Here is a 24870-nt window from a genome sequence, read left to right on the forward strand (position 1 = left end):
TTTCCGACCCCTCCAATGATACACGTGTCTCCTGCTGTGGCACAGACCCTCAATCTGCCTGTGTCCAGAGCCCTGAGACATTAGGCTTCCAAATATGAGCCAGACTCTTGGGCCTTGGCGTGCCAACAACAACCAGTCCTGAAACCCCAAGTACGGGTCCCATCTCTGCAAAGAACTAAAGTCGGAGTGTAACTCCAAGACGGGGTCTTCAAAAGAACTCTGAAAGATATTAAAGATGGAAATAGAGCTGTTTCTGAAGATGCAAGCAAAGAGTTGCCATTTAGCGGAATTGTAACTCTGCATCCATCTCCAGAGTTCTCCTTTTAGATGAGTTGCCAAGCATGTTTGACAAGCCCCATACACTCAAAGTGACTGTTTTTCAGTTGCCAGTAACCCACCTTTGCCCCTTCTCCTGTCAGTAGGAATGGTTCTGCTGGGCTTAGTAATTCAGTTACATGTGAAGGCCAGGAGCTGAACTAGTACCTACAGGACCAAAAGAAGCTGCAGAAGGTTGTAAATCTAGACAGCTCCATTTTGGGCACTAGCCTACAAAGTATCCAGGACACCTTTAGAGAGCGGTGTCTCAGAAGTGCAGCACCCATTATAAAGAACTCCAGCCCACAGGGCATGCCCTTTTCTCACTGTTACATTCAGGTAGGAGATACAGAAGCCTGAAGGCACACACTCAGCGATTCAGAAACAGCTTCTTCCCCTCTGCCATCTGATTCCTAAATGGACTTTGAAGCTTTGGATGCTACCTCTCCTTTTTTAATATACAGTTTTTCTGTTTTTGCACATTTTTAAATCTATTCAATACACGTAATTGATTTACTTGTTTATTATGTTTTATTTTATTTATTGTTTTTTGTCTCTCTCCTATATTATGTATTGCATTGAACTGCTGCTGCTAAGTTAACAAATTTCATGTCACATGCCGGTGATAATAAACCTGATTCTGATTCTGACATTAAATGACAGTCTGCTATTTTTATAGATCGCCTTCCTTCAAACTGCTTTCCCCCCCCAACCATATTCAATTTTTGCCTCATCTGACATTCTGCTGAGAGAATAACATTAGCTGGTTAATGTCACGCACAAAGAAACATCCTCTTATTCTTGTGCATTTTAAAAAGGGCAACATATAATCATTTCTACCATTCAGAAATATCATCTGCTGACGTTTTGATCCATACCACCCTACTGTTATGATTCATTAACCCATTGGGAATTGAATGTTATGTGAGGTTTTATTTAATTACAAAAATATATTTTCACTTTTCTAAAGTGAAATACTCTACTTTCAAACATTGTGCAATGTGCAGAATAACAAAAATATTGTTAGCAGCATTCTTGGAATGATATAATTTAACACAATGAGCAAAAATATTTGCTTTTACCTTTGATGGCTTGAGAGGTCCCTATGCATAGTTGTTTTCTTGCATGCTGTCAGGCTCAATTGAATTTCTTGGCTGCAAAGACTGAGCTTGGCATAGGAAGCTTTTTGTAAGTGGCTTAATCTGAAAAGTCAATCTTTGGGTCCACCTGCTTGGCATTAGTCCATAAATCCACAGTCCTCAAATATGAGAATTTGGTCTCAATTGAAAGAGTGTGTTTTGATCAAGCCACTTCTTTCCAAGCCTGCTGAACATAAGAAGTAAGTAGTTCCACTTAAACTCACCTTTTCTGCTGCACTTCCTTCTGGTCTGAGGGCAACCCAATTTAAGAAATCTGACATCAAACAAATATTATTCTTTGAGTTTGCATTTGAGAAAGATCTAGTAACTTTTCTGGGTACAAACCCAGGATGCATTTTATGTCTGTAAAAGCAAGCATTTTTGCATTTTGTGCCTTAGAAATAGAAATTGAATGCTGCTGCTCCTGGTGCTCTTTTTTTCCATCTGCCCCTTAATATGCTCTTATGATTTATAATAATTCTTAATAATATTACTTCATTCCTCCCTCCCTCCCCTCCCCTTTATTTTATCCCCTCCCATCCCTTCACTTCCTCCGTACCCATACCTCCCTTCCTTCCTCCCTCTCACCCTCCCATCCATCACTCTCCTCCTTTCCTTCCTCACTCCCATACTTCCCACCCTTCTCCCCTTCGATTCCCTCACAAACACTCCACCCTCAAGTCCCTTCACTGATCACCTCTTCCCTTTCCCCACCCCACTGACCCTCCCTCCTTCCTTGACCACCCACCTTCTCCCCCACCCTCCTTTTCTCACCTCCCATTCTTTCTCCCTCACCAACTCTCTTCCTTTCCTAATTTCTCTCTCCCTCCTTTCTTCCTTCCCCACTCTATTCCATTCCTCCCTCCTTCTCCTCATCCCTCATGACCCTCCTTTCCCACTTTCCCTCCACTTCCTCTCTCACTCCCTCCCCACCATCCTTCCTCCCTACCTCCTACCCTCTTTCCTCAATCTCTATCTCCCCTCCTTTCCTCCTCCTCTCCCTCCCCTCCTTCTCTTCTTCCCTGCCTTCTTCCCTCCTTCCCCTTTCCCTCCCTATTAAGATGAGAGATTGACAGACAGGATAGTGGAGATCTCAGAAGACGGGGAAGCATCCAGTATCACTTAATACTACACCTGCAAGATGTGCAACCAGCTGCAACTTCTAACAGTTCATGATGAAGAAATGGAACTGAATCTGCACAACCTTTGGATTAATCATGATAATGAGTTGATAAATAAGAGATAGTACTCACACAAAAGTTGCTGGAGGCCAGGTGACTGTTGAGAGTGCGAATCAGGATGGGCAGATAGAGCAGACTATCCTTGTTACCATTCCCCTCAATAACAAGTATACCGCTTTGGATACTGCTGGTGTGTGGGGCGGAAACAACCTACCGCAGGAAAGCTGCAGCAACCAAGCAGAGTCCAGTTCAGAAGGAAAAAAGAGAAAAAGTAGGAGAGTAGTCATGATAGGTGTATCATTTCTAAGAGGAACAAGAAAGGGATTGAGTCCTGCTGAAGGGTCTCGGCTTGAAATATTGACTGTACTTTTTTCCATAGATGCTGCCTGGCCTGCTGAGTTCCTCCAGCATTTTGTATGTGTTGCTTGGATTTCCAGCATCTGAAGATTTTCTCTTATTCACAAATGATATGTTGCTTTCCAGGTGCTGGGGTCAGGGACATCTTGGATTCAATCCATTGCATTCTAAATGGAAAGGGTGAGCAGCCAGATGTCACGGTCCATGCAGGTTCCAATGACAGTCAAGAAATTTCAGGATGTTAGGTGCTAAGTTAAAGACAGACACTCCAGAATTGTGATTTTTAGGATCACTACCCATACCACTTGCTAGTGAGACTTGAAATGGGAAGATAGTAGAGTTCAATACATAGCTAAGGAGATGATGCAGAAAGGAGGGCTTTAGATTTTTGGATCATTCCAATGAAGGTGGGACCCTTAAAAGTGGGACAGTTTGCACCTCAGCTCAAGGGGGAACAATATCTTGTGGGAAGATTTTCTAGTGTTGTTTCAAAGAGTTTAAATTAGAATTGCAGGGGGACAAAATTCAGTATGCCAGGGCAGCGAGTGAAGTGACTGTGAGGAATGTAGATGTTAAGTCTACATTAAAGGAGAGAAGCAGAAAGGTTGAGCATAGTAGGATTAATGTTCTGAGTCGCATCTATTTCAATAGGTAAGGCAACAGAGCATGGATAAGTACAGGGAATTATTGCAGCCATTAATAAGACTTGACTGCAGGCTTGAACTCGTTGCTCAGTATTCTAAAGTTACATGTCTTAAGCATGACTGAATGGGAGATATTTAAGGAGGAGAGGTGGCATTACTCATGAGGGAATATATCATGGTAGTGCTCAGACAGGACCAAATGGAGAGCTTATTAACTGAATCTCTGAGTGGAATTACACAACTAGAAAGGGCTGACCAATTAATGGGATTGTATTATAAACCTCCCAACAATAAGTGAGATTTGAAGGTTTGTTTGTGGTTTTTAACTTTCCACATATTTATGGTTTGTCCGATACTGTAAAAGGACTGGATGGGATAGATTTTTATCAAACATGTTCAGCAAAATTTCTATAATCAACTAGAGAGAGTATGATACTACTGGATCTCCTATTTTGGAATGATACAACACAAGTGACAGAAATTTGTATAGGGGAATGCTTTGAATCCAGTGAGCATAATTCCATTAGTTTTAAGGTAATTAATTAAGAAGTATAAGACTGCTGTCTGGTTGAGATTCCTAATTGGAGACAGCTCAATTTTGCTTGCATCAGAAAGGAACTGACAGGTGTTGATTGGGATAGGTTGTTTTCTGGCAAAAGGATGCTTGGTAAGTGTGAGGTGTTTGCATGTACAGAGTTTGTATAAGACCAGAAGACTTAGAAACAAAATTAGGCTATTCAGCTGCTGAGTCTGCTCCGCCATTCCATCATGGTGATCCCGGATCCTACTCAACCCCATGCCCCTGCCTTCTCACCGTATCCATTGATGCCCTGCCCAATCAGGAAGCTATCAATTTCCACTTTAACTGTACCCATGGACTTGGCCTCCACTGTAGTCTGTGACAGAACATTCCACAGATTCACTTTTTAAAAACTTCCACCTTAGCTCTGTTCGAAAAGGTTACTCCTTAGTTTTGAAGCTGTGCCCTCTAGTTCTGGATACCCCCACCACAGGAAACATCCTTTCCACATCCACCCTATCTAGTCCTTACAGCATTTGGTAGGTCTCAGTGAGATCCTCCCCACATAGCTGCCAAACACTCCTCATATGTTAACCCCTTCTTTTCTGGATTCATCCCCATGATACTCCTCTGGACTCTCTCCAATGACAACAAATACTTTCTGAGATATGTGACACAAATCTGTTGACAATACTCTAAATGTAACCTGACTAGTGTTTTATAAAGCCTCAGTATTATCTCCTTGCTCTGATATTCTATTCCCTTGAAATAAATGTCAACATTGCATTTGCCGCCCTTATCACAGACTCAACCTGCAAATTAATCTTCTCAGAGTCTTGCAGGAGGACTCCTAAGTCTTCTGCACCTCATGTTTGCATTTTCTCATTATTTAGATAATAGTTTCTTTTACCAAAATGCATTGTCACACATTTCCCAACACTGTATTCCATCTGTCACTTTTTTTGCCCATTCTTCCTATTTGTCCAAGTCCTTCTGCAATCCATCACTTCTTCAGCACTACCTACCCCTCCACCTATCTTAATATCATAAGAAATAGGAGCAGAAGAAAGTCATCTGGCCTGTTGACCCTGCACTGCCATTCAATAAGATCATGGCTAATCAGGCCATGGACTCACCTCCACCTACCTTCCTTTTCCCGATAACCCTTAATTCCCCTGTTATGCAAAAATCTATCCAACCTTGACTTAAATATATTTACTAAGGAAGCCTCCACTGCTTCATTGGGCAGAAAATTCCACAGTTTCCCCACTCTCTGAGAAAAGCAGTTCCTCCTCATCTCCATCCTAAATCCACTCCCCCAAATCTTAAGACTATGTCCCCTAGTTCTAGTCTTACCCACCAGTGGAAACAACTTTCCTGCCTCTATCGTATCTATCCCTTTCATAACTTTATATTTCTGTATGATCACCTCTCCTTCTTCTTTATTCCACCGAGTATAGTCCCAGGAGACTCAATCTCTCCTCATAGTCTAACCCCCTCATATCTGGAATCAACCTGGTGAACTTCTTCTGCAATGCCTCCAAAGTCAGTATGTCCTTCCACAAGTAAGAAGAACCGAACTGTAAGCATAACCTCCCTGCTCTTGAACTCAATCCCTCTAGCATTGAAGGCCAATATTCCATTTGCCTGCTTGATGGCCTGCTGCCCGTGCAAACCAACCTTTTGTTACATGCACAAACATTCCCAAGTCCCTCTGCACATCAGCATGCTGCATTTTTTTACTATTTAAATAATAACTGCTCTTCCATTTATCCTTCCAAAGTGGATGAACTCATATTTACCAACATTGTACTCCATCTTCCAGATCCTTGCCTACTCACTTAATCTCGCTCTCTCTGCAGACTCTCCAAATATTCTGCACAATTTACTTTTCCACTAACTTAGTATCATCAGCAAACTTGAGTACAGGATACTTGGCCCCCTCTTCCAGTTTGTTAATGTATATCGTGAACAATAGTGGGCCCAGCACCAATCCCTGTGGAACATCGCTCACCACTGATTGACAACCAAAGTAACACCCATGTATTCCAACTCTCTGCTTTCTATTAGTTAACCGATCCTCTGTGCACGCTAATACATCATCTCCAACCCTATGCCTCCTTATTTTATTGATAAGATTTTTATGCAGCACCTTATCAAGTGCCTCTAGAATTCCAAGTTAATAACATCCATCTGTTCCCTTCTATCCTCTGCGCTCCTCAAAGAACTCCAGTAAACTTTGCAAATCATCTGCAAACTTTGCCACAAAGCCATCAACTTCATTATCTAAATCATTGACAAACAATGCAAAAGGTAGTGGTCTCAATACTGACCCATGAAGAACACCACTAGTCATTGACAGCCAACCAGAAAAGGCCCCCTTCAATCCCACTTGTTGTAATGTGAGTATTATTAAAAGTAAGTTAATGCTAATCGGGAAGCTGTTGGTAAAAAGAGGCTGGTTACGGGGTTGGCAGTGTTTGACTTCTGCTCTTTTTTACTTACGGTATGCATTGTATATAGATCCACTACCCAGACCGTATGAGGGTCCTGAAAGCCTCTGTGTTGTAAATATAATTTGCCGTTCCAGATAAAGATGTTCTTTTGGCCAGGAAATTGTCAAGTGGTCATTTTTTAAAAAAAGTAGAAGTTACCACACCACTCATTGCTTCCGGCCTGTCAGCCATTCCTCCATCCAGTCCATCTTTTCTGTAACACTGTAGGATCTTATCTTGTTAAGCAGCCTTATGTGTGCACGTAATCAAATGCCTTCTGAAAATCCAAGTAAATTACATCCACTGCCTTTCCTTTGTCCACCCTACGTGTTACTTCCTCAAAGATCTCTGACAGATTTGTCAGGCAAGATTTCCCCTTACAGATACCATGCTGACCTTGACTTATATTGTTCTCCAAGTACACTGAAACCACATCCTTAGCAATAGACTCCAAGATTTTCCCAATTACTGGCTATAATTTCCTTTCTTTTGCCTTCCTCTCTTCTTAAAGTGTGGATTGACATTTGCAATTTTTCAGTTCTCCGGGAGCATGCCAGCATCAGGAGTTCTTGAAAAATCATGACCAATGCATCTGCTATCTCTTCAGTGACCTCTCTCAGACTCTGGGATGAGTCCATCTGATCCAGGTAACTTATCCACCTTAAGAATTTGCCTAGCACTGTTTCCAATATAACAGCAATGGCATTCACTCCTGCTCCCTGACACTCTCAGACCTTTGGTCCACTGCTAGTGTGTTCCACAATGAAGACTGATGCAAAGTACTCATTAAGTTCATCTGCCATTTCTTTGTCCCCCAATACAACCTCCCCAGCATCATGTTCTTATTAGAATAAAAGACAAAGCTAACAGATTTAGAGAACCTTGGTTGTAAAAGAATATTGAGGCCCTGGTTAGGAAGAAGGAGGTGCATAGCAGGTACAGGCAGCAAGGAACAAATTGTTGTAACTGTGAGTGAAGCCACTGGAGAGACACAGCTGGTAGATATAAATTTCTTTATTCAGGACGTACATGAGCTGACAGCTGTTGAAGTCACTCGTGGGACTCCTGCATATTACAACACATTTTTATATGTTAACAGGACAATTCTATGATTACAATGCCCTTGTAATGCTTCTTTTGAGTTGTATGTAATTTTTCAAAACCAGGATCTTCCCACCAACACACCCACAATGAATGTTAGTGACTGTGGTCTCTGAGTTGTATTCATACAACGGAATGTTGATTTCATTTATGCATTGGAGATCTCTCAAATCAATTAGACATTTCCTCATCTAAAATGCAGTGCCAGGATGACTATTGTTTTTAAAATTCAATCTGAAATCCATTTTTTTTGTTCTGAAGACAGGCTGCTATTGAAATTAGTATTTGCTATATACTTTAATTCCAGAATATTTCTCAAAGGTCCCTCCTCTTGGCCCTCCTGAACAGTTTTTTTTCTCCAGAAAGACAAAACTTTGAGGATCCAATAACTAGGTCAGTAAAATGTCCCTGTACATTGGACCCCCTTCCCCAATCACCTATCATATCCCTATATATATCTATCATCCCTAATGGTTACCCCACAAAACTCAAAGCAGAGATATTTCCAGAGATTTGACCAACTGTTTTTTAAAATGAAGCTTTGTCACTCGTATGCCTCTTCTTACTGCTGCCATCAGGAAGAAGGTACAGGAACCACAGGATTCACAGCACCAGGTTCAGAAAAGTTATTACTTCCACCCCCGACAATAGGGGATAAATTCACTTAACTTCATTTGCCCAATCATTAAACTGTTCTTACAACCTATGGACTCACTTACAGGGACTCCTTGGTTCATTCTTGATATATATTGCTTGCTTATTTATTTATATTTCTGTTTTTGTTTTTGCACAGTTTGCTGTCTTTTACACAAAACTTGAACACCCAAGTTGGTCCGGTCATTCATCGATTCCATTGTGGTTACTATTCTATTATGTATTTATTGAGTACACCCACAAGAAAATGAATCTCAGGTTGTATATGGTAACATATATATCCTTTGATAATGAATTTACTTTGTACTTTCAACTTTATGGTTGTTATTGAACTATAAATATGCGTGCCTAATACCATTCACTAGCTTTGTGTCTTAGACCAGCCAAACCTCAAGTATATTTCTTGCCACTAACTTACCCAGTATTATAGCCTTGAGGGTTGAGTTGGAAAGTTGAAATGACCAGCCTTTTCCACCATACAAATGTGCATCTGCTCTGCACTAGGACTGAAATCCAACCATTTAGGCTTCCTAATAATTTGGGCTTAATAATGCCAGACTTGAGACAAAAGAGCAGTTCAATGACAGCTTGTGGCATTCATTCCGACAGTTTGCAGAGAAGCAGTAATGTAAATAAAACAATTATGTAAGTGTGGTTAAACCAAATTGAAATTTAAAAAGCAAACTTGTTTTGTCACTCATTACCCAAAGCAGAATCAATGCCGAAATCAGATTAGCATTATTACCTGTGACTGTTTAGGGTTTAGCTTAAGCTGAAATATAATTACTTTTATCATCTTAACATCATTTACACCACTCACTGTGCATGTTATTTAATACAGACTCAATACAGTTTGTCATTGTTTTGATGCAATTCAAACTCCATTTAAATATACCCCGTCACTTTGTTTTATGCAAAAATTATTCAGTGTAAATTTCAACAGCTTGTTTTCTCTAAACACTTCAACTTAAGTTCATCACTCACTGAAAATAAAAGCATTTCGGAATAATTGGAATAAAGCAAAAAGAACCAAGTTAAATTCAGCATTGGAATCGTATGATGTTGCACATGCAGACTCTACAGCTTTAAGAACTGATAACATTTATCACAGATATAATTACATTATTTTCTAGGCATACAGCAGATGCTCCTTGCAGTTTTTGTGGTGCTTTCAAATTTGTAATGCAAATTCCTTACAGTCATCCCCTGTGAAATAATATTAACACTGAGAACCATCTGTCTAGGAGCAGGCTTTTCGGCAGAAGTCTGATGCTGCTAAGGTGGTTTGCTTGCTTAGTCAATAGAAGAGACAAAAGTGGTGCTTCTTTGCAGAGCAACATGAATAAAAAGAGACTATTAAAACTTGAAAGATAAATTATAGGTGATAATATTTCTATGGAACTCAGATGTTAACAGCAGGGTGATGTTACTGAAATGTTCCATCAGTTTGGAAATGCTATTTTAATAATTTCAATTTCAGCACCTGAATTTGAAATAAAAGGTCTATTTATCATGTGATCATTCTATTCTCATCACTACTAATTGTGTTTTTTATATATTAAAGAGTATTTGAAGTTTTATTACAGATTATTAGTGCAGAGAAAACTACTACAGCGAGCTAGCCTAAGTAGGTCCTGTGTCAGAAAAATCTTTGTGGGTCACAACCAATTCAACCTAGAAGGCTGTATCGTCATTAACATCTGTATTTATATGTCAGATGTGATACAGGATTTAACTATCAATTAAAGCACTATTGCAGATCAGTAAATAAGAAGCAATAGTCCAGTTGAATCTCAATATGAAACATCAGTTGTCCATTTCCTTGCATTGATGTTCCTGGCCTACAAACTTTCTTCAGCTTCTTAATGCTGAAGGGGAGAAGGGTGCTGGGTTATGAAGTCTCATATGTCTCAGCTTGGATACTCTTATTGTAATGCCCATTGTTTGAGGATATTTTTTCTTGATGACCATGTGCGTTTTGCTCAGGTGATCCAGTTTCTTCCAAGACCCAGAGACGTTGGTTGATCAGTTTATTGGCCACTAAAATTGTTCCTAAATTAATATAAGGGTTCATTATTTTCACTTGTGCCAGGATACAGTGAAAAACTTATCTGGCATATTATTCATACTGATCAATTCATTACAATAGTATATTGAGGTGTTACAAGGTAAAGCAATAACAATAGAGAATAAAATGTTATAAAATGTACAGACAAATAGCAGTGCAGGAAGAAAATTGATGCCAAGTCATAAAGAGTTAGATTGTGAGGTCGTGTCTCCATTTTATTGCACCAGGAAACCATCCAATAGTCTTATAACAGTGACACAGAAGCTGTCCTTCCTCCAGGTGGACCACAACCTTCTCCTACGGTTCGGAAACTTGCTCGTCTCAATGACCTGGAGAGCTATGTCAGTTGGAGTCAGGGCCTTGTGGTTTGGCTCTTGGTAGGGTCTTCCATGCCAAAATGGTCAAAGGGTAGAGGCTAGACTAAGAGTAGTGCATCCATCCTCCTGGTGCTGGGGTTCCGCTCAAGGCTAACAACCCCAACTGGTCAAAGGAAAATTATTACAAAATCAGCAAAGAAGAATGAATAAACTGATCTTGGGCTTCCAACTGGTACAAGTATCGATTACAATTGCTGCTTCGATGACAAACTCTGCCATCTTCATCAGGGTAGTTTGTCATCGAAGCATTGGTTATTATTGATGCCTGTACCCAACTGAAAGCCTGAGAAGAGTTTCTTATTTGTCATGAATAGGATTAGATCCTTTTTCAGCAATGAAGAATCCTTCTATGTCTATTTGTGATAGTATGGACAAACAAAAATGGAGGCCCTTGAGTGCTGCCCTAAGTGCCAGTGGTGTAATGTTCAGGAAGAAGCTGTCCTTAAGCCTAGTGGTGCACTCTTTCAGGTTTTATCATCTGCCCAATGGGAAAAGGAGAATCTTTAATTATGCTGGCTACTTTACTGGGTTCTTGAGAAGTGTAATAAAGTCTATGGAGAGGAGGCTGCTTTCTGTGATGTGCTCAGTTGTGATCTCAATTCTCTACAGTTATGGTCACATCTAGAGCAGTCATCATACCAAGTAGTGATGAATCCAGATAGGTGCTTTCTATGGTGTGATAAAAATAGGTGAGGGCCTGAGGGGACATGCCAAATTTATTTAGCCATTTGAGGAAGTAGAGGCACTGGTGAGTTTTCTTGCTCGTGGCATCAACGTGGTTTAACCAAAACAGGTGACTGGTGATGTTCACTTCTAGAAACTTGAAAATCTCAACCCACTTGACCCCATTTTATTAATGTAAATAGGAACAAGTGCACAAACCTCCTTCCAGAACTCAATCTCTACTGTTTCAGGGCAGTAATGGAGAGTAATTTCCCCTATATTGATTGAGATATTTTGGAAACATTCTCATGTCTCCAAGTAGTGTGTTTATGAATCTGACTGTACCTTGGAATCAAGTGTTAAATTGGGAAAAGGCAAGTGCTGTATTTGGCAGGAACTGAGGAGTGTAGATTGGGAGCAGTTATTATTGGATATGTTCGCACCTGATGTGAAGGAGGTTGTTTAAATGCCAGTGAATCAGAATTCAGGACCAACACATGCCTGTAAGCAAGACAGATTAGGATGACAATTTTTGGGATCCTTGAATGACAAAATATGTTACAAAATCTCCAATGCAAAATAAAAGGTAAAGGAAGCATATGTTAGGTTAAGAAAACTGAAATTGAACAGGAGTTTTGAAGAAAATATGGGAATCATGAGAGAATTTACATAAGCAATTAGGAGAGTTACAAGGGGTCATGAAATATCATCAGTAAGACTATGCATTTTATAGATATGAAAAAGAGGGCAATGAAGGTAGGAATACTCAAAGTCAAAGGAAGGAATTTATGACTTTACCAGAGAAAATGGGCAAGGAACTAAATGAGTATTTTGTATCATTATTCACTAAATAGAAGGACACAAGGTGGTAGTGAAATCAAGGAAGCCTATGTCAAAGTTCGAAGTAAATTTATTATCAAATTATATATATATATATATATATATATATATATATATATATATAGCCCCATAAAATAGCTTGAAATTAGTTTTCTTTCAGGCAGTTACAGGAAAATTAAAAACAACAAAATCTGAACAACTATGAATTGCAAATGCTGATAAACAAAACTAATGTAAATCAATAATATTGAGAAGTAGAGCCCTTGAAAGTGATTCTTCAAGTTGTGGCAAGACACACAAAATGCTGGAGAATTTCAGAAAGGCAGGCAACATCTGTGGAAAAGAGTACACTTGATATTTTGGGCCAAAACATCAACCGTACTCTTTTCTATAGATGCTGCCTCAGCTGCCGAGTTCCTTCTAGCATTTCTCTGTGTGTTACTCAAATTTCCAACATCTGCAGATGTTCTCTTGTTTGTGCATGGATTATTACAGTACAAGTCATGGAGTCAGTTTAGCATTGATGTGAGTGAAGTTATCCATGCTGGTTTAGGAGCCTAATGATGGTAGGGTAATAACTGTTCCTGAAGCTGGTGATATTAGGCCTAAAGCTCCTATACCTTTTGCTCAATGGAGGTAACAAGAAGAGAGCATGGACTACATGATATCCTTGATGATGGATGCTGTTTTCTTGTGGCAGTGCTCCTTGTAAATATGCTCCAATGATTTGGAAGGCATTACTTGTGATGGAGTGGACTGCATTCACTACTTTTTGGAAGTTTTTCCATTCCTAGGTTTTCATATCTGGCCATGATAAAACCAGCTTGGATACTCTCCACTGTGTACCTGTAGAAGTTTGTGAAAGTTTTAGATGATATGCCAAATCTACACAAACTTCTAAGAAAGTAGAGGGGCTGCCACACCTGATTTGTGATGATACCTGCGTTCTGGTCCCAGGATAGATTCTCTGCTATGATAGTACCAAGGAATTAACAGTTACTAATTCTCTTCATCTCTAATCCCTTAATGTGGACTGGCCTATGGACCATTGGTTTCTTCCTCCTGTAGTCAATAATCAGCTCCTATTGAGTGAGGGATTGCTATTATGGCACCACTTAACCTGATTTTCAATCTCCTTCCTTTATGCAGATAGGTCATCACCTTTGATTCTACCAACCATAGTGGTGTCATCTGCAAAGACAGGTGATGTATGGATATTGATGTTATGCAGGCTGAGGGGATATGGTATGACAGCATCGTCAGCACAGACTTTAAAGGCCGAAAGACCTCTTCATGATGTGCACAATGTTCTATATTCTTCAGGTCAATCTAAAGGCAAATTTCTATTGCTGAACTGCTAGACTGGAAAAAAACTGCCATGCTCAAAGCAGTTGGCTCTTCTCTGGAATTTAGATTCTCAAAACTCAAGCTTTAAAACAAATTTCACAAAAATGAGCAACAAACAAACTAAGGAACATCAAAGTAAATATTATGTGTCCTGCAGGCATTGAAAGGGAAATGAACTGTGGCAGAGCTGTGGGAAATATATTATTATCTGTCATCAGGTGGTGTCCCTTGTTCAGCATCCCAATTATATTACACTAGACTTGCCAGCAGAAGTAATAGTGTGATATCAGTTGTGTCATAACTGTCAGAAACCTGTGCAGATTTAGGAGTACTTCTTAGCTCTAGTAATAACAAGAGCTGATATAGGTAACACCCCACAGCACAACATATCTATAAATCTTCACTGGCAATCCAGACAATCCATGTTATCATATAGCTGTTTAACTGTCCTCACTTATTGATAGCCAGCTAAAACCACAAGGAGGGATACTATTCTGTTGACCTCAGACAGCAATCACCTTGTCTTTTGCATTAGTACTTTTTATTTTACTTTTTTTTAAACATAGCTCTTAGACTGTGTGGCTAGGCATAGCTCAAATACCATTTATAAATACCATCTATAAATATTGGTAGAATCTCAGATGGACATGAGAGGGCGTACAGGAGTGAGATACACCAACTAGTGGAGTGCTGTCACAGTAAAGGCCTTGCACTCAATGTCAGTAAGATGAAGGAATTGATTGTGGACTTTAGGAAGGATAAGACAAAGGAACACATACCAAACCTCAGAGGGATCAGAAGTAGGGAGAGTGAACAATTTTAAGTTCCTGGGTGTCAAGATTTCTGAGGACCTAACCTGGTCTCAACATATTGATGTAGTTATAAAGAAGGCAAGACAGTGACTATACTTCATTAGGAGTTTGAAGAGATTTGGCATGTCAACAAATACACTCAAAAACTTCTATAGATGTATCGTGGAGAGCACTCTGACAGGCTGCATCACTGTCTGGTATGGAGGGTCTACTGCACAGGATTGAAAGAAGCTGAAGAGGGTTGTAACTTTAGTCAGATCCATCTTGGGTACTAGCCTACAAGGTACTCAGGACATCAAGGAGCAGTGTCTCAGAAAGGCAGTGTCCATTATTAAGGACCTCCAGCACCTAGGGTATGCCCTTTTCTCACTGATACCATCAGGTAGGAGGTACAGAAGCCTAAAGGCACACACTCAGCAATTTAGGAACAGCTTCTTCCCCTCTACCACCCAATTCCTAAATGGACATTGAACTCTTGGACACTACCACACTTTTTAAATACAGGTATGTACTACTTGTTTTTTGCACGATTTTTCATCTATTTAATATATGTATACTGTAATTTATTTTTCCTTTTCTATATTATGTATTGTATTGAACTGCTACTGCTAAGCTAACAAATGTCATGACACACGCCAGTGATAATAAACCCGATTCTGATTCCATAAACAAATCCCAAGTCCTCTTGCTATTATAATGTTGCATGAATAAAAGAAATGCAAATAGGCCAGTGAAGAAATAAAGCTACAATACAAGTTTGAGTGAAAGTAGGAATGCAAGTTCTGTTGTATCACACTGTATCATCTACTGGCTGCAATAGAAATTTGAACATACAAGTTAGAAATTGTCATTGCTATACTCTGTGCTCTCAGTCTGTTCCTGTTCCAAGTGAAAATGCCCCTGGGATGGGTTTAATTGTAGGGCCATCATTCACGTGATTATAACTCCTATTTCCACAATCTTTTCTAATCTTCTGCACTTCATTTGCAAACTTATTTTCTACGTCTAGAATGATTTAAAGGAAAATCTTTGTCATGGAAACCAAAGATGTACTCTGGTTATATATTGGAATGATCATCAACAATTAGTGACTTGTACCTAATGTACATCAAGTTCTTTCAGCATTTCATGCACTGCTCAATGAGCAAGACAATATCCATGGAGGCAAATGGATAGTCCACGTTTCAGGCTGAAAACCTTTCTCTGAACATATCAGGGGTCTCAAACTAAAATGCCAACTGTCCATTTAACTCTATACTTGCTGTCTGACAAACTAAGACCCTACATAATCTTGTGTGGGTACCTCCTGTACCTAATTAAGTGACCACTGAGTGTATGTTTATGTTCTGCTGCTGCTGTAGCACATTCACTTCAAGCTTCAATATGTTGCTGTGCATTTAGAGATGTTCATCTTCACACTACCTTTGTAATGTGTGGTGATTTGGGTTACAATCAGTTTCCTGTCAGCTTGAACTGGTCTGGCCATTCTTTTCTGACCTCAGTAACAAGGCATTTTTGCCCACAGAACTGCTGCTCACTAGATGTTCTTTTTTTAAAAAAAACATATAAACACACCATTCTCTGCACAATTTGCCATTAAGCCTTCATGGGCTAGTGATTCCCATGAGATGTACTTCATATTTCATTTTTCTTACATTTTCTTTTGATGTAGGAGGGCATTTGGTTCAGAGTCTGTGCCAGCTCTCAGGGCATGTCCACCAACTCCCATTTAATTTCTGCAACCCACTTCTTTCACATGCACATCTGCTCCACCACTCACCAAGTAGTGATTTCCCACCACTTCCCCACCCCCACCCAGTCTTCACAGTAGCCAATATAATGCTCAACCAGCATACGGTATATCTGGGATGTGGAAGAAACTAGAGCACCTGAGAGAAATCCACTTGATTGTATAGAGGATGTGTAAATTCCACATAGACAGCAGCAGCAGTCAGAATTGAACTTGAGTCACTGAAACTGGGAGGCCAGCACTGCCTGCAGTGCCACTGAATGGCCTCTAAGTATCAAAAAGATCATACTTTTTTTTCTGGGGCTTCTGAGAACCTCCTTGACTTGCTCTTTCTCCCCTTTCCTCCTAGTAATCTCATGGCATGATAGAGCTCATTGTAGAGAACCTGGTGTCCATCATACAAACATGGTCAACCTGATTCAAACACAAAAAAACCTGCAGATGCTGAATGTAATTAGTTTTGCTACAATAAGTGTATGGGCCACTGGAAAAATGTTGAATTCCCCCTTGGGGATGAATAAAGTATCTATCTATCTATCTAGATGCTGGAAATTCAAAGCAACACAAACAAAATACTGGAGGAACTCAGCAGGTCAGGCAGCATCTGTGGGGAAAAGAAGTAAACAGTCGACATTTTGGGACAAGGCCCTTCTCCAGCACTGGAAAAATAAAGAAATTGAAGCAAGAAGGGGAAGGGAAAATTCAGCTGTGAGTCTGTTGGCATCAACTACTGTATCCAGTTCTCCCAGTGTGGCCTCCTGTACATTGGTGATACCTGACGTGGATTGAGAGAATGCTTTGCCTAGCACCTATCAGAAAAAGCAGGATTCCCTGGTGTCCATGTATTTCAATTCTATTTCCCTTTCCCATTCTGACATGTCAGTCCATGGCCCTCCTCTATGACCATGATAAGGCCACAGTCAGCTTAGAGGAGCAACATCTTGTATTCCATCTGGGTAGCCTCCAAACTGATGACATAAACATTGACTTTTCTAACTTCTGGTAATTGTCACCATTCCAGTTTCTTCCTCTCATATTATCTCCTTACCTGCTCATCACTTCCCTCTGCTGCTCCTCCCCTTCCTTCCATGGTCTTCTACCCCCTGCCATCAGATCCCCCCTTTTCCAGCCCTTTATCTCTTTCAGCAATCAATTTCCCAGCTTCACCTATTACCTACCACCTTCAACCTCTTCCTTTCCTCCCTCCCACCTTCTTGTTCCGACCTCTCATCTTTCTTTCCAGTCCGATGAAGGGTCTTGGCCCAAAACATAGACTATTTACTGTTTTCCATAGATGCTGCTTCACCTGCTGAGTTCCTCCACCATTTTGTGTGTGCTGCATAGTCAACCTGATGGAGGCAGCTACAGATAATCAATTCATTTGTGCTGGGGATGTTATCGATCTCACAACACTAGAAAGATAGATGGTGTCATCTTGGAAGAGCTTTGCAGTGGGTGTTGTGCATACTACTCATCTCTGTAGAGTACAGAAAGGCAGAGGTCACTGTTGTCTACAGATCAGGAACTAGCACCAGATTTGATGCATTATTGGAAATTCTTTCCAATAGATCAAAGGGCAGTAGCTGTTGGAATGCATGCAAATAGCTTGAAGCATTTTTTTTTAAAGAATACAAAATGCTTAATTGTTGAAGCTACTGCACAGAATGGATTACAGGTAATGTATACAGTAAACAGGTTAAGCAACTTGACACTGAACAGATCAGTTTGAAGTCCAGTAAGCTGTCACATTCAGTCGTGAATGTCAATGAGCAATTACATTTACAGGAAAAGTTAATGAAACATCCTTTTCAGCTTCAGAGATGGAAATAAAAAAATGCTGATGCTGGAGATCTGAAATAAAGACATAGTAAATGTTGAAAACACTTGGCAGGTCAAGCATAATCTATGGAAGAAGAAAACAATCAGCACTTCAGACTGAAGAATGTAAAATTTCAATGGTCGCTCAAAAACACATCAACACTGATCTGGACCATTATTTTAGGAATTTGTTAGGCATTATAGTTAGATGGCATAACACAAAAGTCTGGGAGGAACTCAAAGGGTCAGATGACATCTATGGCAGTAAATAGACAGTCAATGTTCTGGGTCAAGACCCTTCATCTGGATCAGATCAATGTTAATGAACCTTCCATTTGAAGATTAATCCATATGAAGGGGCTCATCCTGAAACTAGCATTCATTTTCTTCCATTAATGCAATCGGATCCATTGATGTCCTCCAGCTTTGTACGTATGTTACACCCTGGGAAAGGTTTCACTGTTAATGTAATGGTCTTTCTATAGAAGCAGTGTTTGGGTTATGGTTAGAGATAATGGGTGCTTTGGAATGTGAGCCTTCCAATGAAGAGAGTATGTTCTTGTGCCTGACACTGGAATGAACTGGGTCTTTTGTTCAGCGGGAGAGGGAGAGAAGACATGGGAGAGGAGAGGTCATTGGAGTGGCAGCAGGAGCTGACAAAGCCCGAGCAGATCAAAGCGGAAACCGTGAGCTCCAATTTGTACACATTAGACTGTTTCATTAAAATGGGCCCTTTTCTAGTTTTTTTTTAAACTTTATCTTTACTAGCCCTTTGGTCAAATTAAGAATGATAAATTACTTTATTGTATATGCTGTTCTGTCTGTTATTTCATGGTACTGATTTATACAGATAATAAATCACACAGCATCCACACAAACAGGGGTTTCAGGTGAGCTTACACCTCAGTCTTACACATTTGCTGGGGCCAGAGATCGTCTTCCCTAGACTTACACAGCCAACAGAACCTAACAACTGTGGGTGTATCATCCAGGATCAATTTTGTTGGATGCAGTGTGATAGCCCTGAGCATTGATTCAGTGGACTGTGTATGTAAGTCTGTGTTAAACTATTGTCTGGTAAAGTGATTACAATACGTGGGTATGGATGCTGCTGGGGTCGAGCTGTGGTGTGAATCCATGGGGTTACTGGGAACAAATGCGTGTGTGTTGAGTAGGGTAGGTATTTGTACTCCTGGTGAATGTTAATTTGAGTTTTAAGTACTGTTTAAGCTGTAGGCAAAGTTACAGTTGTGGGGTGGAGATTTGATTAAATGGCAGGCAAAGACTTTGTATTAGTTCAGACTAGTGCTGATGTAAAAGCGGTGGAACTGCCTGGTACAATTGGGGTCCCAGGAGAGAGGGGGCCATGTACCGTCAATACATTCCAGGAGGAGGACAATCGTAGGTAGAGTCTCTGGCGCTGGGGGCGGAGACTTCAAAGACAGGGTTCTCTCGTTTCTGCAGAGCGAAGGAGTGGTCTGATTTGGAATGTCCAACGAGCCTCTCTGAAAAGTGAGAATTCTGAGTTGCTATCAGCCAATATTTCTCTGCAAATAAATGCCCCAGTGCACAATCTGAGGGTCCTAGTTATTGAAAGCTGAGCATGAAGACTACCCGAGGGGGAAGAGGAGTACGAAACTTGGGCAGAGTAGACCTCTCCGTTGTTAGACAAGTGACAGTGCGCTCATAATGTAAAGAGAGAGCAAGTGGTTGAGAGCCTGAGGAGGCAGGCTACTGCGGTGTCACAGTAACCCCTTGCCACTGCTGTGGCTTACGTGCAGGCACTGGAAAAGGCGTTTGGCACGACAGGAAGTCCGAAAGATCTCATGATGAGGTTTCAGAACATGCATCAGGAGAAGGGGGAGAAGCTTTCTGCCTACATCTTTCAGCTAGAGAGGCTGCTAAATTGCTTGCAACGTAGAGAGGCCATTCAGGTGGCTGAGATGGATCAATTAAGAATGGACCAAATAGCGAAAGGCACCCAGTCACATCATGATCACTTGAGTTCTTCTACTGTCTTGTAAGATACGCGCCCCCCCCCCCCCAGGTTGTTCAGCTGATCAGTGAAGTACAGATGGAGGAGAACGCGTCCCAGGCATGGGAGGGCTCCGTCAGCAGTGTACAGACCTCGATAGTAGCCCTCTTGTGTTGAAGTGACCATGGATAGCCCAACTCGAGGAGTGGCAAAGGAGATTGTGGCAGAGTTGAGAAATGAGATGTCCCGGTTGTTATCAGTGGGTGTAGCCCCCCTCCCCCATATGATGGAACTGATAGGGAGGCAGAGCCCCTAAGGGGACAGACTATGTAGAGGGCTGCTAGTGGCCAGAGTGTTGTGAGAAGGGAAGTGGCCGGTATTGACTGGTGTAACTGTGGTGAGGAGGGACCGAGAGTATGAATGACAGGAAACCCCTTGGAGTGTGAGCCCCCAGGCACCCAAGCAGAGAGAAACATTGGGAAACTTGGACCCACTGAGGGAACAGCCTGGTGTCTTGGGGGAACACATTCCCAGCAATATAGCAAGGAACACGCTAAAGCAAAAATCCCTATTCCTGAAGACTTAGTGGAGCCAAGCTCCAGTGTATCACTACAGATAGAGAGTATTAATGCTAGAGCCATACTTGACACAAGGTCACAGGTCTCTTTGCTGTACCATTCGTTTTACAACTGGCATCTGGCAAATTTACCATTGATACCACTCAGTGCACTAGAGATCGGGGTCTTGGTGTGAGTGATGGTTATTTGTCAGTGAAGCTGGAGTTTTCAGAGCCAGGTGTTGCAGTGGCTGAGGTCCTTGATTTGTTAGAGGTTTGTCTGGACTCTGTTGAGAAGGGCAGTGTTTCAATTCTTGTGGGGGACCAACAGTCCTATTGTGGGGAGGCTCAAGGGAGCCTGCAAGGAGAAAGTAGGAGGGAGCTTTCTGAGAACAGTCTATTCACCCGGTGTTTTGAGCTGATTTTGAGGAAGTGCATGGCTGCACTAGGCTGGATAATGAGCTTGGATGAGTGACTGTGTTCTTTACCCAGTCAAAGCCAATCGTGCTGTGGTCTGGAGAAGTAGTGAGAGTAATGGGAAACCCCAAATTTCCTGGAATGGCTGACGGAGAGGCCGACATAGTGGATGCTCTGGAAAACCATGAAGAGGAGATGGGCGTGCCTACTCGGGTACTGGTGAGGCCCAAACTGCAGAAGCCCTCAGTTGTACAGGCAAATAGGGTGGCAGTGATTGTCAGGAACACTATGAAGAGGGAGGTCACCTTCAAGCGGGGGATGCCCTGGTGCATTTCTTCATGGTGACAGTAATGTCTAGTGTCCCTGTGAGACAAGCCAAGGAAAAACTATTTGCAAAGGGGGAGGGTGGGGATTGACTGCTGAGCCATTCAAATTAGGGGACTCCCTGGTACCTGTGGGCTTGGAAGATGTTGAAACTGGAAGGTGTCTGTTCTACTGATGAGTTTGATGTGAGTTGTTCCAAGAGCACTTGCTACACTATCTGGGTGACCAAGGACACCTTGTTCAAAGAAAGATCACAACTGGTCCCTGCATATGTGGAAGACATTTGGCAGCATTTCTGTAAGTTGAAGGAAATAAGGATCATTTCTGAGTCCAGAAGCCCCTATACGTCCCCAATAGTAGTCGCCAGGAAGAAGAATGGGAAGGTACAGATTCTGATCAGGCATACCGTCCCAAGGATCAAAGACACACTGGCCTGTCTGAGTGGTTCAGTGTGCTGAACTTGAGTGATCCCCATGAGTGAGGCCAACAAAGAGAAGTCGGCATTTATGTGTCCACTGGGATTCTTCCAGTTCGAAAGGCTGCCCCAGGGCATATTGGGAGCCCTTGTGACCTTCCAGCATGTCATGGAGAAAATAGTGGCGGATAAGTTGAGTGACTACCTCTACGATGCCAAGTTTGAGGTGAGGATGGACAACAGTCCGCTAACTTGTATCCTGACATCAGCAAAATTGGATGCCACTGGTGGTTGGCAGTTTTCTCTGCCTATGATTTCAGCCTGAAGTACTGGCTGGGAAGAAGGAACATTTACACTGATGTTTTGTCTCAACATGCGCATAAAGGTCTGGACAGGAATGAAGACTGGGAGAGCGTTCCTGCCTGGTGACTGAGAAGCCATGAGTCAGTTTTTCATACCGGTGAATGCAAAGGGAGGTCAAGGGCAAGGTCGTGCGGTAGATCAATTAGGAGCTTCGAATGGTGCCATTCCACAAGCTTACTGTAACCTGACTGCTCTGAAGACAAACCAGTTAATGGAACTGTGTCCTGGGGAAGTGACAGCTGCCCAGCTCATCTCGCTGAGCATCGGTACCATTTAGTCAACAGTCGAAAAGGGAGACATGGCCAAAGCGGAGAAGATGAAATTTGCTGCGGTGCCTCCATTACTGAGGGAATGGCCCAGATTGGAGTTGAACCAGATCTTATACCGGGGTCACATCTCCTCCGGACCGGCATTGGTGTTCCCCAATGGTTTTGTCTGAAAATTATCGGAGGATAGTGCTGAAGTTACTTCATGATACTTCTGGACATATGGAGGTTGAAAAGACATACGGATTACTCAGAGATTGGTTCTACTGGCCCTGAATGAAGCTGAAGGTCGAAGAATACTGCAAGTTGTGTATTCAGTGCCTCTGGAGGAAGATGCTGCTTACGAAGGCTGCTCCATTGTCCCACTTGCAGACTACGGGGCCCCTTGACCCGATGTGTATGGATTTCCTGTGATAGAGACATGCCAGCAACATGGTGAATGTCTTAGTCATCACAGATCACTACACCAGATATGCACAACCTTTTCCTACCAAGAATCAGAGGGCATCCACAGTGACCAAAGTGTTATGGGAGAATTATTTCATTTATTATGGCCTCCTCAGGTGGATTCATTATGATTAGGGGCGTGATTTCGAGAGGAGGCTCACCCACGAATTACTGAGCATGCTTAGTGTCAAGAAGTCAAGGCTTATGCTTCATCACCCACAGGGTGATCTCCAGACCGAGAGGTTTAATCCAACCTTACTAAACATGTTCGGAACCTTGAAAATCAGTAAGAAGAATAAGTGAAGTCGACATTTTGGACATCTTGTCCATTGCTACAACTGTACATGAAATGAAGCTACTGGGTACTCACCATATTATATGATGTTAGGGCACGAGGCAAGGTTGGACATCCACCTCTGTTTTGAGACTGCTGAGGAAGACCCAAGGGATCTGAAAAAGGCTTACGAATTAGCTGAGGTCATGGCTGCCAAGCAAAATAAATGAAATAAGAGGAGGTACGATCAAACGGTTAGGTTCTCCCAACTCCTGACGGGGGACTGAGTCCTCATAAGGAATTTGGGGCTACCTGTGAGCATAAGTTGGCTGACCGCTGGGCAGTTACACACTATGTAGTGGAGAGTCAGATGTCAAATGTACCAGTTTTCTGGGTAAAACCAGAAGATGGAAATGGGCCTGTCAAGATCCTCCATCAGAAACATCACCTGCCTCCGGGACAAGAGGTGCGGGTTGACCTGGAGCCTACATCTAGTGAGAGGACTATGCGGCAACAGAGTGACTGAAGGATCAACAGGAGAGATTATGCTGGCCCCCACCCCTGTATGGGATATGGACTCAGAGGAGAAGAAATGGGAGTGTGATATATGCTGCCTTTTGCTAACTTGCTAACTGCCCACTGATTGAGGAAGAGATTCTCAGCGCTTTTCATGTTGAGTCAGATGAAATCGGGTGAGGAGGAGGGCTATCTGTGGACAGACTGAGTTTTAGTGGGGCACTGGAAGGGATGAAGTGGTGCTCAGCCAAGGTGCAGAGGGGTCCGAGTTGTAGGAGCGTACGAGTGATAGATTAGGGGAGGCCTCGCCGTGTAGACTAGAAGTATCCCAAGGAGTGTCTGAGCCTGAAGTAGATGATGGGGTAAAGAGGTCTCAAAGAATCAGGAGACTACCAGATAGACTGGCCTCCATTGCACTGGAGGAAAAGAGTGTGGCACCTGTCATCTTGGGGAGCTATGTCACTGCCCTTTTACACCTGGGTTGGACTTAGTGCTTTGCATGAAAGGTTGGCAAATTATCTCAATGTCATGAAGACATGACTAATTTTGTGGGGAGGGGGGGGAAGAGAAGAGTGTAACACATTGGTAAGTTTTCACTGCTAATATAATGATCATTCTGTAGAAGCAATGTTTGGATTATGGTTAGAGATAACCGGTGCTTTGGAATGTTGTTCGGCGGGAGATGAAGAGGGAAGATGCCAGAGAGGAGAGATCATAGAAGTGGACTTGGAATGGGGTAGGGAGTCAATAAAGCTCAGGGAGATCGAAGGAGAATCGGCAAAGGGGAAAACTGAGCTCCAACGTGTGCACATTAGATTGTTTCAATAAAATGGGCCTTTTTCTTTTTTTTTGTTTTGTGTTTTTTTTTACAAACAAACCCTTTAGTCAAATTTTAAATTATAACGCTAAATCATTTAATTGTATATGGCATACTGTGTCATTTTGTGGTACTGAGTTGCAACATCCACACAAAGAGCATTTTGGGTGAGTTTACACCTCAATCTGAGGCATTTGGCAGGGCAAGAAATTGTCTTTCCTAGACTTATACAGTCAGTTTCTCTAGGTTTCAGCATCTGCACTCTAGTATCTCTATTATAGTCAGATGTTTCAGCAATCTTGAACTTCTGTTACTTCTTTGAAGGCAAACAGCAGGATACTTGCCAAAGACTGCAATGCTCGGTTCTACTCATAGCACTTCAAAAAAATGAAGCAATCTACATATGCAAACAGTGTTAT

Source organism: Hypanus sabinus, chromosome 9, assembly GCF_030144855.1.
Source record: "Hypanus sabinus isolate sHypSab1 chromosome 9, sHypSab1.hap1, whole genome shotgun sequence".
Taxonomy (NCBI): Eukaryota; Metazoa; Chordata; class Chondrichthyes; order Myliobatiformes; family Dasyatidae; genus Hypanus; species Hypanus sabinus.